The sequence below is a fragment of the Talpa occidentalis genome, unplaced genomic scaffold (genome assembly GCF_014898055.3).
Source record: "Talpa occidentalis isolate TD23 unplaced genomic scaffold, MPIMG_talOcc4v2.1 talOcc4.2, whole genome shotgun sequence".
Taxonomy (NCBI): domain Eukaryota; kingdom Metazoa; phylum Chordata; class Mammalia; order Eulipotyphla; family Talpidae; genus Talpa; species Talpa occidentalis.
In genome coordinates this window covers 66,932,010-66,944,641 of record NW_023602073.1, presented here as the reverse complement: position 1 = coordinate 66,944,641, position 12,632 = coordinate 66,932,010, and the positions used below count along the sequence as shown (strand labels likewise).

Below are 12,632 nucleotides of genomic sequence, written 5' to 3'. Positions count from 1 at the left end.
TCCTTTCTCCCATTTCTATCCTCTCCTCCTGCCCCCCGCCCATCCTGCCTTGCTTTCCCCTCCCCTTACCCCCTCCTTTTCAGGATTGGCTTTATTTAAAAAACTATATTTCTGCCCAGGCATTCAAAAATGCTGAGTGCCTCAAGCAAAGTAGTAGAATAAGCATGTTTCTTACTGCTTCTTGGCAACTCTGCGGCCCAAGACCTGCTTCCAATTAGAGATCATGTGGCTTCAGTTTAGTATTATCATGAAAATGAAATTACCACTTTAGAAAAGTCAAGTTATTTTGGAAGTGAAAACTGCAGGTCAGAGCCCACCAAAATTCCAAAAAATTTGCTCAAGAAACATCTTGTTGAAGGGTCAAAATGGCCCGGCTGATAAACATCCTGGGGTTGTGATCTGCACCACTCCGCTGGCAGACCTCCCCAGGCCTCGCTGGGAAGGTCAGGCCGTTGTCCTTCGAGAGATGACATCCTTCTGACAGCAGCTCCAAGCCCACGCTGCTTGCCGGGAAACAGCAGAGCTTCCCCATCCTGTCATGTGCCCCCCACCAACCTCAGCCACTCACCTGGTGGGAGTCTACCTGAGCTAGCCCCTCCTCCCTATGGTTTCTACCTTCCCTCCCCAGCAAGAGTGTAAATTCCTGAGAGCAAAGGCCTTGTCTTTAGTGCATAAAGAAGTCATAGCTTCATAAATCCTGAGAACAGGAAGGGACGTGGTCCAATTGCTTAATTTTAAAGATAAGGCTTGTTAACTAGTTTCTGGCTGATAGTCTATGAGCACTCAGACCTCTGGTCACATCAAGGTCAACCCCAAAACCACGTGTCTTACCAACAGGAGGCCCTTCAAAAGTGTTACAGGCCAGATTGGGGAAAGCATGTGTACCAGCACAGTGTTTACAAGGACTGGGTTCAAATCCTGGGGCCATCACTAACTAACTCTGTGACTTACGAGACGTTTCTTTGCTTTGTTGAAACTTTATTTATTCATCTGTAAAACTGGAAAAATATAAATACCTTATTGATTGGTAGAGGATTATATAAGATAATGCATGTAAAGTATTTAGTCCATGTGCAAGTGGTTAGCAAGCGCTCAATAAATGGATATTGTTTTATTATCATTATTATTTGGCATGTGTTTGATGGAACCCAAACAGAGGGTTTCTTTTATAGAAAGCGCCACAGTTTGTCATATGAAAACATGGGTTTATTTGGAGGAAATGGCCTGTATCAGCTTTCTGGAACCATCTCTGTTATTATGAAATTCCGGGAACTGGAATAAAATAACAAGGGGGTGGGAGAGAGGGTGAATGGTTTCTTCAAAAAGCAACTTAAATGAACTAGTCAGCAAATCAACAATTTACTGAGCACACTTTGTGTATCAGGCACTGTGTCTGGTGCTATAGAAAATTAGGAAATGTTAAAGGTGATAGCTGTCTTCATTCACAATCTAGTTGGAGATACAGAATACTTGGGAAGAAAGGTACAATTTCAGCTGTGTGCAGTAAGTCTCATGGGGTCTCTCAACAAGTACTACAGCAGTTCAGAAGAAATAGCAACGGATTCCAGGCATAATCTCTGTCACAGAGAAGGTGGAACTTAAGGTAGCTTTGGAGGACTGGGAAGACTAGACTAAGTGCAGATAAGGAAGCATCTCACGCTGAGGGAAGAGTGTGCAAAGGCCCAGATGTAGGAATTTCAAGGTTTGTTTAACGAGAGCAAGACCAGATTGACTAAAATAAAGGGTGTATCTCTAGAGGTTTAGGGAACATAAGATTAGAGGAGTTGCTTGGAAAAGAGCCTTGAATGCTTCGTCAACTACAGGGTCTCAGGTCTCAGGGTTTGGAGGAACATGGTGCCCCTTTGCGTTGTGCAGTGTACAACCTAAACAATTGTACTTAGCACATGGCTAACTCTTTGGACTTTATCTTGTAGGTAGTGCACCAAAGGTTTCCGAGTAAGCTCTTTGGATCTGATTTTTATATATGTTGTTGTGGACAATGCACTCAATTTATTTTATTTATTTATTTTTTTTAAAGATTTATTTTTATTTATTTATACAAGCACTGGGTACAGTCAGAAGCGCGGGAGGGTGAGAGAATTCACCAGAGCCAGAGCGGGGAGCAGAGCAGGCAGAAGGACCGAAGTACACTGCTGAGGGGAGCAGCTGGCGGCAGGAAAGGTCTGCGCGCCATGTGGGACCCTCCTCCAGTGGCCGGGGAGCAGCCGGGGATCGAACCGGCGCTGCAGAAGCTGCGGGCAGCTTCGCAACCCAGCGCTCAACCGCTGCGCCACCGGGGAGGCCCGACAATGCACTCAATTTACAAGAGTTCTAGAAATGGACAGCAAGTCAACGAAATAATTGTCCGCCAATTTGGGCATGGAGAAGAAGAGAAATGGTGGTGCTTTAAAGCCCTGACTCGGACCTCCCCGGTGGAGTAGCGGGCTGAGCACTGTGCTGTGAAGCTGTCCACAGCCTCTGCAGCACGGGTTCGATTCCCAGCTGGCCAGGGAGAAACCCATATGGTGTGGCAGACCTTTCCTGCCTCACCCGCTGCTCCTCTCAGAGGTGTCTTCCGTCTGTTCTGTTCTGCTCCCCACTCTGTCTCTGGTGAATTCTCTCACCCTCCCGCGCCTCTGACTGTACCCCAGTTCTTGTATAAATAAATCTTTAAAAAAAATAATAAATCCCTGACTCGACATTTACTATCTTAGAACAATTCAAGTTTAAGGAATCCTGGCTCGAGTTATTAGCATTTCTGAGCTGACTGAGGAGGTGGGGTGTGGGGGTGGAAATCTCCGAATAAAACATCACAGTTGTCTAACCATCATTGTGGACTAGCCTAAAGTTCTCCTTATTTAATACTGTCTGAAGGAGTTTCAGGGAGGAAGGACAGATAGAGAAAGAGAAAAGGCAGCATGGTACTATCTAAACCTCTTCAGACAGGCAGGAAATGAAGGAGCAGGTGGAAGAAAAGATTAGGGCATGATTACTCCATTTTCCCTTTTGCTGTCTTTGAGAACAATTGTTCTGTGGCCTATGCTAAAAATAGAGACAAATCTGTGATGGAGCCAAGAAAAACTCCCCTGGATGTAGCACCACACTGTGTCTAACATGAGGTGGGGGGCAAAGAGAGGGTGTATTACAAAAAGAAAACAGCTCTGTGTGGTCCTCCCCACATGCATTGGCAGTGGTTGGGTGAGTCTGGTATCACCACTACTTCGAATGCCACTCAGCCCTGAGATTTTAACCCCTCTGTCTTGGGCAGACAACACTGTGGCACCCTGAAGATCCCAGTCACCCCCAGTTCTGGGTTCCAGGTGTCATGGTTCCTCTGGACTCCCAAGGAGGACTGAAATTCAAAGGAAACTAGAAATTTTAGGCAAACCCAAAAGGTGTGGAGCAGATGCTGGGGGTGGGATACCAAAGGGATGAAAACAGATGCTTGGGAGTTTCTGCCATCAACACCTACTTGTAGATTCAAGTTTGAGCCGTCATTTGCAAATGCCGATGTAAAATAATCCATCTTGCATGACCTCAACAGAACATGGCTTGGCTGGCAGGACAAAGCATCCTGAGGAGAGAAGCAGCTTGCCCAGATCTTCACAGAATACTTTAAACATCCTCACTGGTCTAAGGCAGGAGGATCACATAGCAGTCAGGGACCTCATGGCCACCAAACCCCACCACTGGCCAAAGGACAAAGGAGGGGTGGGAAAGAAGAGCATGGTGATGGAGGACGGCTCTTCCACAAACACTTCCCTGGGAAGGTAGAGGGTCCCTGGGTAGGTAGAGGACCTGGGTAGGTAGAGGACCTCCCTCTTTACTTCTGGGGAGGATGGGTCCCCAACAAAGTCCTGCTGACCCCACAGCTCCCCCTCTCCAATCCACTACCTTTCCAGAACAGACCCTTGCTGGATGTGTCTTAGCTTCTCCAGAGGCCCAGCCACAAAACCAGACTGGAAAGGAAAATGGCTCAGAATTGCTGACAGGTAGACCCACGTCTATGGGCTGCAAGCTTGGAGAAATTTGCAAACAAAAACCTTGTCTGCTACCAGAGTGGGGTTCTGGATGGCTGGCATTCCACCCACATGGCCACTGGGGACACTGCATGGATTAGCTGCATTAACCATTTTCTTTCATTTGGTGTGAGTGCTGCTGAGTGAAGGATTGCAGAGCACTGCCAGGGTACCCAGTGCACTGTAAAGTCAGAACCAGGAAAGGAGTATCACGAGACTCCTCACAGTCATTCAACCTGCTCTTCGAAGGCTTCCCACCTCTCTCTCTCTCCAATCTTCTTTCTGTCACTGCCTTTATCTTACACGCACAGATGTGTATGTGTGTATACACATATATAATATTATATAGCATGTGAGCTCTAGCACAACATAATACCATACAATATAATATCCTTGTGTGCCAATACAGAAGTCAGGACCCTTCAGACCAATGTTCTGCAACAGTTAGTTTTACCCACCCAGCATTTTGAAAGTCACTCAGAGAAGCACTGCATAGAGATTCCACCCCTACCTCCATTTTCCTGAAAAATGAGCCTCATTTATTTTCAGTGTTTCCAGTATTCTTCATGGAATTTCTTCATGGAATTTCCATTATTCTTCCAGAATTTCTTTTAATGAGTTCACAAAACCAAAAGCTTCCAGAAGCTTCCACAAATCTCAATCATCAACAAGCTTCCCAAGTTGGACAGAGTTGGTTTCAGATCATAACATGCATCTTGCAGAAGCCAGCTTGAAGATAGCAGAAGGACCTTCTTAAGAGCCCCAGGCCTGTCTGCCTCCCTTTCTTTGTCCCCTCTTCACCTCTTCACCTCTCCTGCTGTTCTGAGTGTTTTCAGAATGCGCTGGTCCTCCCCATAGTTATCCTCAACTCCATATATATCCAGGTGATTGTCAGTAGGAACACACCTCCCCCAGGTGAGTTGCTGATGCCTAATTCTCCTGGTCTTTTATATCACTGGCATTTAGAGATAAAAAGTTTAATAAAAGTGCTCAAGTGTCGTGGGCATTCAAGTCACCCATTCAGACCACAAAAGCCTAATTCGCCACTCACTCAAGTACCACCCCCCTGCCCTAATGCTCCTTCCACTCCTGGCGAACTTGATGGTACCTAGACCCACATCAAATTTCCTCAGAAGATCTCCTTGTATTTATCTAGTGTTTATTGAACATGTGCTATGTGCCAGGCCTGGTAGTTCTTGGCTTGAGAATAAGGCAGTAATCAAAACTGCTTAAGTCCTTGCCCTCGTGGATCTTACATTACAATGGAAAGAATAAAAATAAATACTGCATGATGTAACAGGAGCTGATAAGTGGCAAAAGTAAAAACAGAACTGGCTAAGAGGACAACTGACCTGGCTAGATACTGGGTAGCTCTTCAGATGGTAAGGGTTTGGTCAGAGAGCCTCTCTGAAGAGGGACAAGATTGAAGTCCTAGGACAGAGCACATCTGAGAACACAACTCATCCTTTAAAAATCCTCTCCATCTTACACCAGTGAGAATGGCACATATTAAAAAAACTGGCAACAACAAATGTTGGCGAGGGTGTGGAGAAAAAGGAACTCTCCTGCACTGTTGGTGGGAGTGCAAACTGGTCCAACCACTATGGAGAGCTGTGTGGAGATTTCTGGACCTACTAAACATAGAGCTTCCATATGATCCAGCAATTCCACTCCTAGGTATTTACCCAAAGGACACAGAAACATCAATTCCAAAGAACACCTGCACCCCTATGTTTATAGCAGCACTGTTTACAATAGCTAAGCTTTGGAAACAACCCAAATGCCCAAAAATAGATGACTGGATCAAGAAGATGTGGTACATACATACCATGGAATATTACTCAGCATTCAAAAAAGATAAACACATGCAATTTGCAGCAACATGGATGGCGCTGGAAGGGATCATGCTCAGCAAAATAAGCCAGAAAGAAAAAGAAAAATACCGGATGGTCTCACTCATAGCAGGAATCTAGAAAACTTAAATAAGGGACCAGGAAAATGAATAACTATAAGAAAGTGAAAATCAAAATCAACAAAAAACTATGAACCAGAGACACTTTTTGGGGGATGGGGGGGTGGGAGGGGAGGGATTGGGGTCAGAATGGGGGGTTGCAATTGTATGGGGAATATAAAAATAAAATTTATTAATTAAAAAAAAATAAAAATCCTCTCAAGGGCCTCCCCTGGTGGTGCAGTGGTTGAGCGCTGGCCTGTGAAGCTGCCTGCAGCCTCTGCAGTGCCGGTTCAATCCCCGGCCACCGGGCGAGGGTCCCACATGGCACGCAGACCTCTCCTGCCGCCCGCTGCTCCCCTCAGCAGTATATTTCGTCAGTCTGCCTGTTCTGTTCCCTTCTCTGTCTCTGTTGAATTCTCTCACCCTCCAGCGCTACTGACTGTACCCAGTGCTTAAATATATAAATAAATAAATCTTTAAAAAATAAAAAAATAAAAATCCTCCCAATTGTCCATGGCAGTGGAAAGCAGCAATAAAAATGAAAATACCTTCTATTATTGCAGCAGTTGTTATCATGAGCTTTCCAGCCCCTATTTCATTCACTTCTCACAACAACACTTTGAGCTAATTATTCACACTATAAAGATGCTGAAATGGAGGCCCAGAATGAGATTGTGCCTTTCCCAAGGTCACTCAGAGATTGGAAACCAGTTCCCCTTAATTCCCAGCCAGGGGAATATATAATTCCCCACTAGGAGACTAGATCATGGAGGATAATCCTAATATCAGACATATTTTGTCCGAGTCACCAATCAGAGATACGTGCCTCAGAACTTAAAGAAGTCTGCTCATATGTGTGTGTGTGTGTATGTGTCTGTCTGTCTCACTGTCTGTCTGTGTGTTTTCTGGATTCCTTTCAGTTTGACTTAAAACATAGCCGGCCAGATTGCTACAGATGGGCAAATGAGTTACTGACTTACAGAGTATCCCATTCTTGGAAAAATAGATGTGGACTGAATTCAATCAAAATACAACAGAAGGAGATGATGAACAGAAGGCACATACTATGTCCACTATTTTCACTGTAACTGCTCTCTCTATATAAGTGCATTCATTCATCTATGCATGTTAATAAATTGATTCTTTCTGAATTCTTGACACATAGATCTCAACTTCTCCCACACAGAATAGACTGCAAGAGCAAAACCGTACATCTTATGTGCCTTTGGACAAATCTTTTTAGTCTCTGGCCTCAGTTTCTTCTGTTAAATAGGCGTTTTGAATGAGAACAGCTCTAAAAGTTTCTTTCCCATTCTGGCATCCTACAATTTCTACACCAACATAAAGATTTTTACGAAAAGTTAAATCTTACTTTTATTTTTTAGAGTCTGTAAGCAAGTCCTTTGATGCTATACCACGTCTTATCTGGCTGGAGCCTTTCAGTAATACCTATTACCTTCTTGATTACTTCCCTGTTACCTTTGTTGAGAACATTTTCCCAGCAAAGATGCTCCTTCCAAGCTAAAAAGTCTTCCCAAGTTTTCTGAAGTGAGATACAGTGTGTTCATGTTTTTAAAAATCAGTGTCAGTTGCAGACTAAAAGACTGAGGCAGCACAAAGCCATTGAGAATGATGATGGGAATAAATTGGAGAAATAGGAAAGAGGCAGAAAACAGGAAGAAGAAGAAAAAGGGAGAGAAGCTGAAGAAAGGAACAGAAGTGGTGGGTGGTGGGTGAGGAGTGGTGGGGAAGGGGCGGGATATATCCTAGAAATGTATTTCCAGAGCTTTGTGATGTTTCTTGTATATGACATACAGGTTGCATTAATAAGAGTGTGTGTGTGTATGTGTGTGTGTGCACACACACGTACAAGCCTGTATCCTGAAACATGTATTAATCATGCTGGTGACGAGCAGATGAAATCAATGATTCCCCAAACTTCCTCTAAAATCAGCTGCAGAGACCACGTACGTGATGTTTCCTCAAACTGACACCAACTTGTTCATCCTTCACGTGCCGGTGTCCAGGATTCTTTATGCTTGTGAATACCTCTTATTCTGAGATGCACCCCTAAATTCTTTTTTCCTTTCCAACCTCAGCATTGCTTTCTGATTCTCACCTGGAAGAGGCAGATTTCTACCATCTCCTTAGGCAGCTTCAGCGAGACAAAGCTTTACTCCTCAGCTTTCATTCTTTATCTTTGTCATTTGGATCTTTTATTCCACTTTCTACTTTCAGGTCCTTCCATTTATTTTTCACACTCACCGACACCTAAAGCATCCCTGTCTACAGAAATAATCTTCCAAGTAGGTGTGTGCACACCCACAGGCACCAAGACTTTCCAGAGGAATACACAGGCAGAAGTGATTTAAGAGAGTCAGTTTCCAGGTCCTCCACATCCATCAGTGCTCTTGAAACCAGCACCTCCAGTCTTCCATGTCTGCTCTGGACTTTCTCTTTCACAGTCCCCACTGCGCTACTTGACAAAATATGGCATCTTTCTTGCCCATCCAAATCTTGTTTGGGGGCATTAATCTTGGAGACTAAAAGCCTCTGAGACACCAAACAAGAGGACAATTAAATAATGCATTGTGCCTGGGAGAATTCTTAGATAGCCAACCAATGAGGTCTTTAGGAAGAATCATTAAACGTTCACAACCTTCCAGGTTGTGCCATTAATTTAATCCAGAAAACTGATAAATCACAGGACTTTTAGTGGTGTGACCACCAGTTGTGAATTTGAGATGAGCAGTTTTCATAGGAACACATCAATAAGCACATTTGACTTGAAAATTTAAGATAGTTTTTTTTTTCTAATCAAAACAAGGCTGATTTGACTGATCTATTTGAACCTATGAACCTCCACGTGTTCCAAGGGGGTATTTTTGATTAGACATCTTCACAAACTGAGTGAGTTGTAAAGTTATGACATATATATAGGTATACTTATATGCATAATACCAGTGGGGTAATACCCAGGCAAAGGGTTCTGGGTTCCAGGTTCCCTGCCCCACCCTAAGGGAGGGTGGATCTGAGCAACAAGGAGAAGCTAGAGAGTTGGAGAGAAGGAAGGGAGGAGATCAAGGAGACTTGGAGGATGCACGTGGAGCGGAGAGACATGTGAAGAAGCTGAGTTTGCTTTTGGCCTCAGACTTCTACTAGAGATCTGGGGGACATGGAGGGAGACACTTGAAAGAGACAGGGAGGTGAGAGAGAGACCTGTGGGGAGGCTGACAATGGCAGCCTTTATCTTGACTTGGGTTTTGATTTGCTTTTTTTCCTTCCAAGCTTGTTTGGCCCTTCTGCCCCTTTCCTGTGGGTCTGACCAGAAGGTGCCTTAGACTTTTGGCAAACTTTGGGGGCTCAGCTTCCCTGCTTTGGGCCAACACTGTTTGGCTGGGCATTGACCTGTGAAGGGATGGGTGACTTTGGGTGTTTAATTGGAAACTCTTTAAATGACATTTTTTCTCTTTTCTCTCTATTGCACACTAATTGAATTAAAATCCCTTTCCATTGAGTGTCTTATGCATTAGAGTATGTTTTGTCTTGATGTGGCAGATGACAGAACCTATTTAGAGCAGGCAGGTTTTGGGGTTCCAGGATGTCCCTTATCTTGCCCTGTAACAAAATCATATATATATATATGTGTGTGTGTGTGTATATATATATATATATATATATATATATATATATATATATATATATATAGTCTGCCATAAATTGCAACATCTGCAACTATCAAACTTATCATTATATTTTTTAGGTGTTGCCACAGATTGTATTTTTGTTTCCAAGTATTTGCTGCCCCACTATTATAAGAGGAAAACATTTGGGTCAGACTTGCCACCTGACCTGCTTTGGTTCATGGAGTGCGAGCAAAGGTGACAGGTGCCACAGCTCTTTTAACCCCTGCCACAAACATGGCATGTACCCAACAGCAGGTGCCACTTTCACTCGGACCCTGGGGAGAATGAGCTAATTGACACAGAATCATCAACAATGTCCTGTCAGAGTATCAGATAAGCAAGAAATAAGACTTTGCTATTATAAGTCACTAATATTTGGTATATGTTTAATACAGCAGAATAGCCTAATGAAATTCTACTCATATAGATAGCCTCTCAAGAACATCTGCAAAGGTAAGCAACTTTTCAAATTTTACTTAGGAGCTATGAGAACAGACCTCTACTTTAGATTAATGATGATTTCTTACGAAATAAGCCCTCTTTCATACATTCTTCATGCTTATTAATAGAAAGTTAGATATGAAAACTGGAGATTGATAAATGAACTATTACTCCCCCCCAATACCAAAGAAATTGCAGTCTAACACAGAAGAGATGTTCAAGCAAGGTACCCCATCACCTGTTGAGCGTGACCAATAGATTTGGGTCCAGAGAACAGAGATACCACGTGCAAGGGAATGATTACGGATTTTTAAGGTAGAAGTCACTGAAGAAGAATTACTGAAAAAAATGAAGTATGAGGTGACATTTCAATCAGAAACAAATGCAACCAACTCAAATTGGATTAAAGAACTAGACATTAGACCCGAAACCATAAAATATATAAAAGGAAATACAGGTGAAACACAACATGAAATATACCTCAGTAACATCTTTGAAGACTCATCACCCAAAGCAGTGATAGTGAAGGCAAAGATAAAGAGCTGGGACTACATCAAATTAAAGAGCTTCTATACACTAAAAGAGACAGTAACCAAAACAAACAGACACCCCAACAACTGGGAGAAATTTTTCGCACACAACACTAATGATAAAGGACTGATCACAAAAATCTACAAAGAGGAGGAATTTAGAAAGCCTAAATAAAGGACCAGGAGAAATATTAATTACAATAAAGTAAAAATCAAAATCAACAAGCAACTCTAAGCCAGAGACATACTACGTAGGCGTGGGGGGGGGGAGGGGAAGGGGTAGAAGGGATTATGGTCAAAATAAGGCTGCTGGGAATTGTATGGAGACTATAACCAAGATGAAAAAGCATACATTGTGCAAAAATGAAAAATGATGTAAAAAATAAATAAAAGAAAATATTAAAAAAAGAAACAAATGCATGCTAAATTCCTAGAGATGTGAACAAGTACCTGGTATATTTACTAAAGTAGAAATATCTGGTACTATATCTGGTACTTTTCAGAAGCATATATATAGAGAAATAGCCTGGGACTGACAAAGCCCACTCCCTGGTATTCACACTCTTGTATAATGCTCTCCCTTTGGGAGTAGAAAGCTGGTGTGACTTACTTCTATCCAATAAAATATGGCAAGAGTGATGTTAATGATTCCATTCCACTCCATAACACTCTTAGAAGACTTTCCCTGGAGTCTCTCTTTCCCTTGCCAATTGTGAGAAAGAAAATTCCCATGAAATAATTGGAAGCCCATATGTCAATAAACTATCAGAAGCTTCTAGACATAAGAATCTATTTAGTATTCTGCAACCATAAGAGAATCAATTCTGCTGTCAACCAGAGTGAGCTCAGAGGTGAAGCCTTCATAGTTGAGCCACAGATAAGACCACTGCCATAGCTCATTGCATGATTGTAACTTGGTTGAAACTCTGAAACCGAGAACCTAGTCATGCCCAGACACATAGAAACTGTGAGATAACAAACGTTGAGTGTTTCAATTAGCTAAGTTCACAGTACTTTCTTACACAGCAACAGATAACTGAAACAGCTAGGGATGCAGGAAGGAGCTATTCTAAGGGTTCAGATTTCAGTGTGTGGCCAATGAGGATGAGGGTGATGACTCTGAGAAGGGAAATGAGGCAGAGGTGAGTTTTAGGATGATTGCTCTGACAACAGTGTGGAAGATGGACTTTAAGAGACATGGACATCATCTTCCACTAAGCCAGGCATACAAATGAGCATGTGACCTCAGACCAAGAAAGATGAAGAAACATGTATCTCTTTAATATCTGCATGATGTTGTATCGTGAAGAGGACTGTAGAAAAGGTCACAAAACATGGTTCTCCCTCTCTTAAAAAATTCATGTCAAATTAGGAAACAAAGAGATGTGCAGGCAAAGATTTGTTTGCTTTGTTTCATTTTGTCTCATTAACTAACAATAATTCATAAGTGGATTCTACTTGAGAGGACATGTATGTCAAAGGCTCTTCCCACAGGAGTGATCAGTAAGGATGAAGGGTGATTCTGAGGTCCTTCTTAAATGAGAGGTTTTGGTAGGATTTGGACATAAAAGAGTATATTAATGGCCTGCAGACAAGTTCTTGGTAAAAGAAAATGCAAGTGGGTTTAGAGAGGAAGCCTAGACCTGGGACTTGTGGAAAGGACTTTAGGGGAGAGGTTAAAGTTAGAGATTGGGAGTTGACTTTCCCGCTCTTGTTTGCCTATAGAGCTGACAACATTTTGTAACATAATGAAGGGCCAATCAAGCAGGCTTTATGGAAGAGATGAGTCACGAGCAGGTGCTGAAGGAGATGGGAACAGGGACACCCTTCCTTTGAGGAGCAGGGAATTTCCAGAGGTCTGACAATGGAGCAGCAGCTCAGGGGACATAAGAGGACCCATCTATTAAGGAGAAGGATCAGAGAATATAAAGAAATAGAGGGAAAGCAGGATGAAAACATGTGGTGAGGGTCAAATTTTTACCTCAAAAGCTCCAAGATCAAC

The 12,632-nt window shown here is 42.8% G+C and overlaps 1 long non-coding RNA gene across 2 annotated transcripts; it reads right to left on the bottom strand.

The window, feature by feature from the left end:
• Positions 1 to 1,095: 1,095 nt before the first annotated feature.
• On the bottom strand, positions 1,096 to 4,568 carry LOC119253324 (uncharacterized). Of its 2 annotated transcripts, none has more exons than XR_008552900.1 (3): positions 4,531 to 4,568; positions 3,473 to 3,633; positions 1,096 to 1,272 (listed from the first exon to the last, which is right to left on the bottom strand). It is a non-coding gene; the product is annotated as an uncharacterized LOC119253324 (long non-coding RNA). The 2 variants fall into 2 exon arrangements; XR_005127043.2 differs by having other exon boundaries at positions 3,473 to 3,574.
• Between the last annotated feature and the right edge of the window lie 8,064 nt (positions 4,569 to 12,632).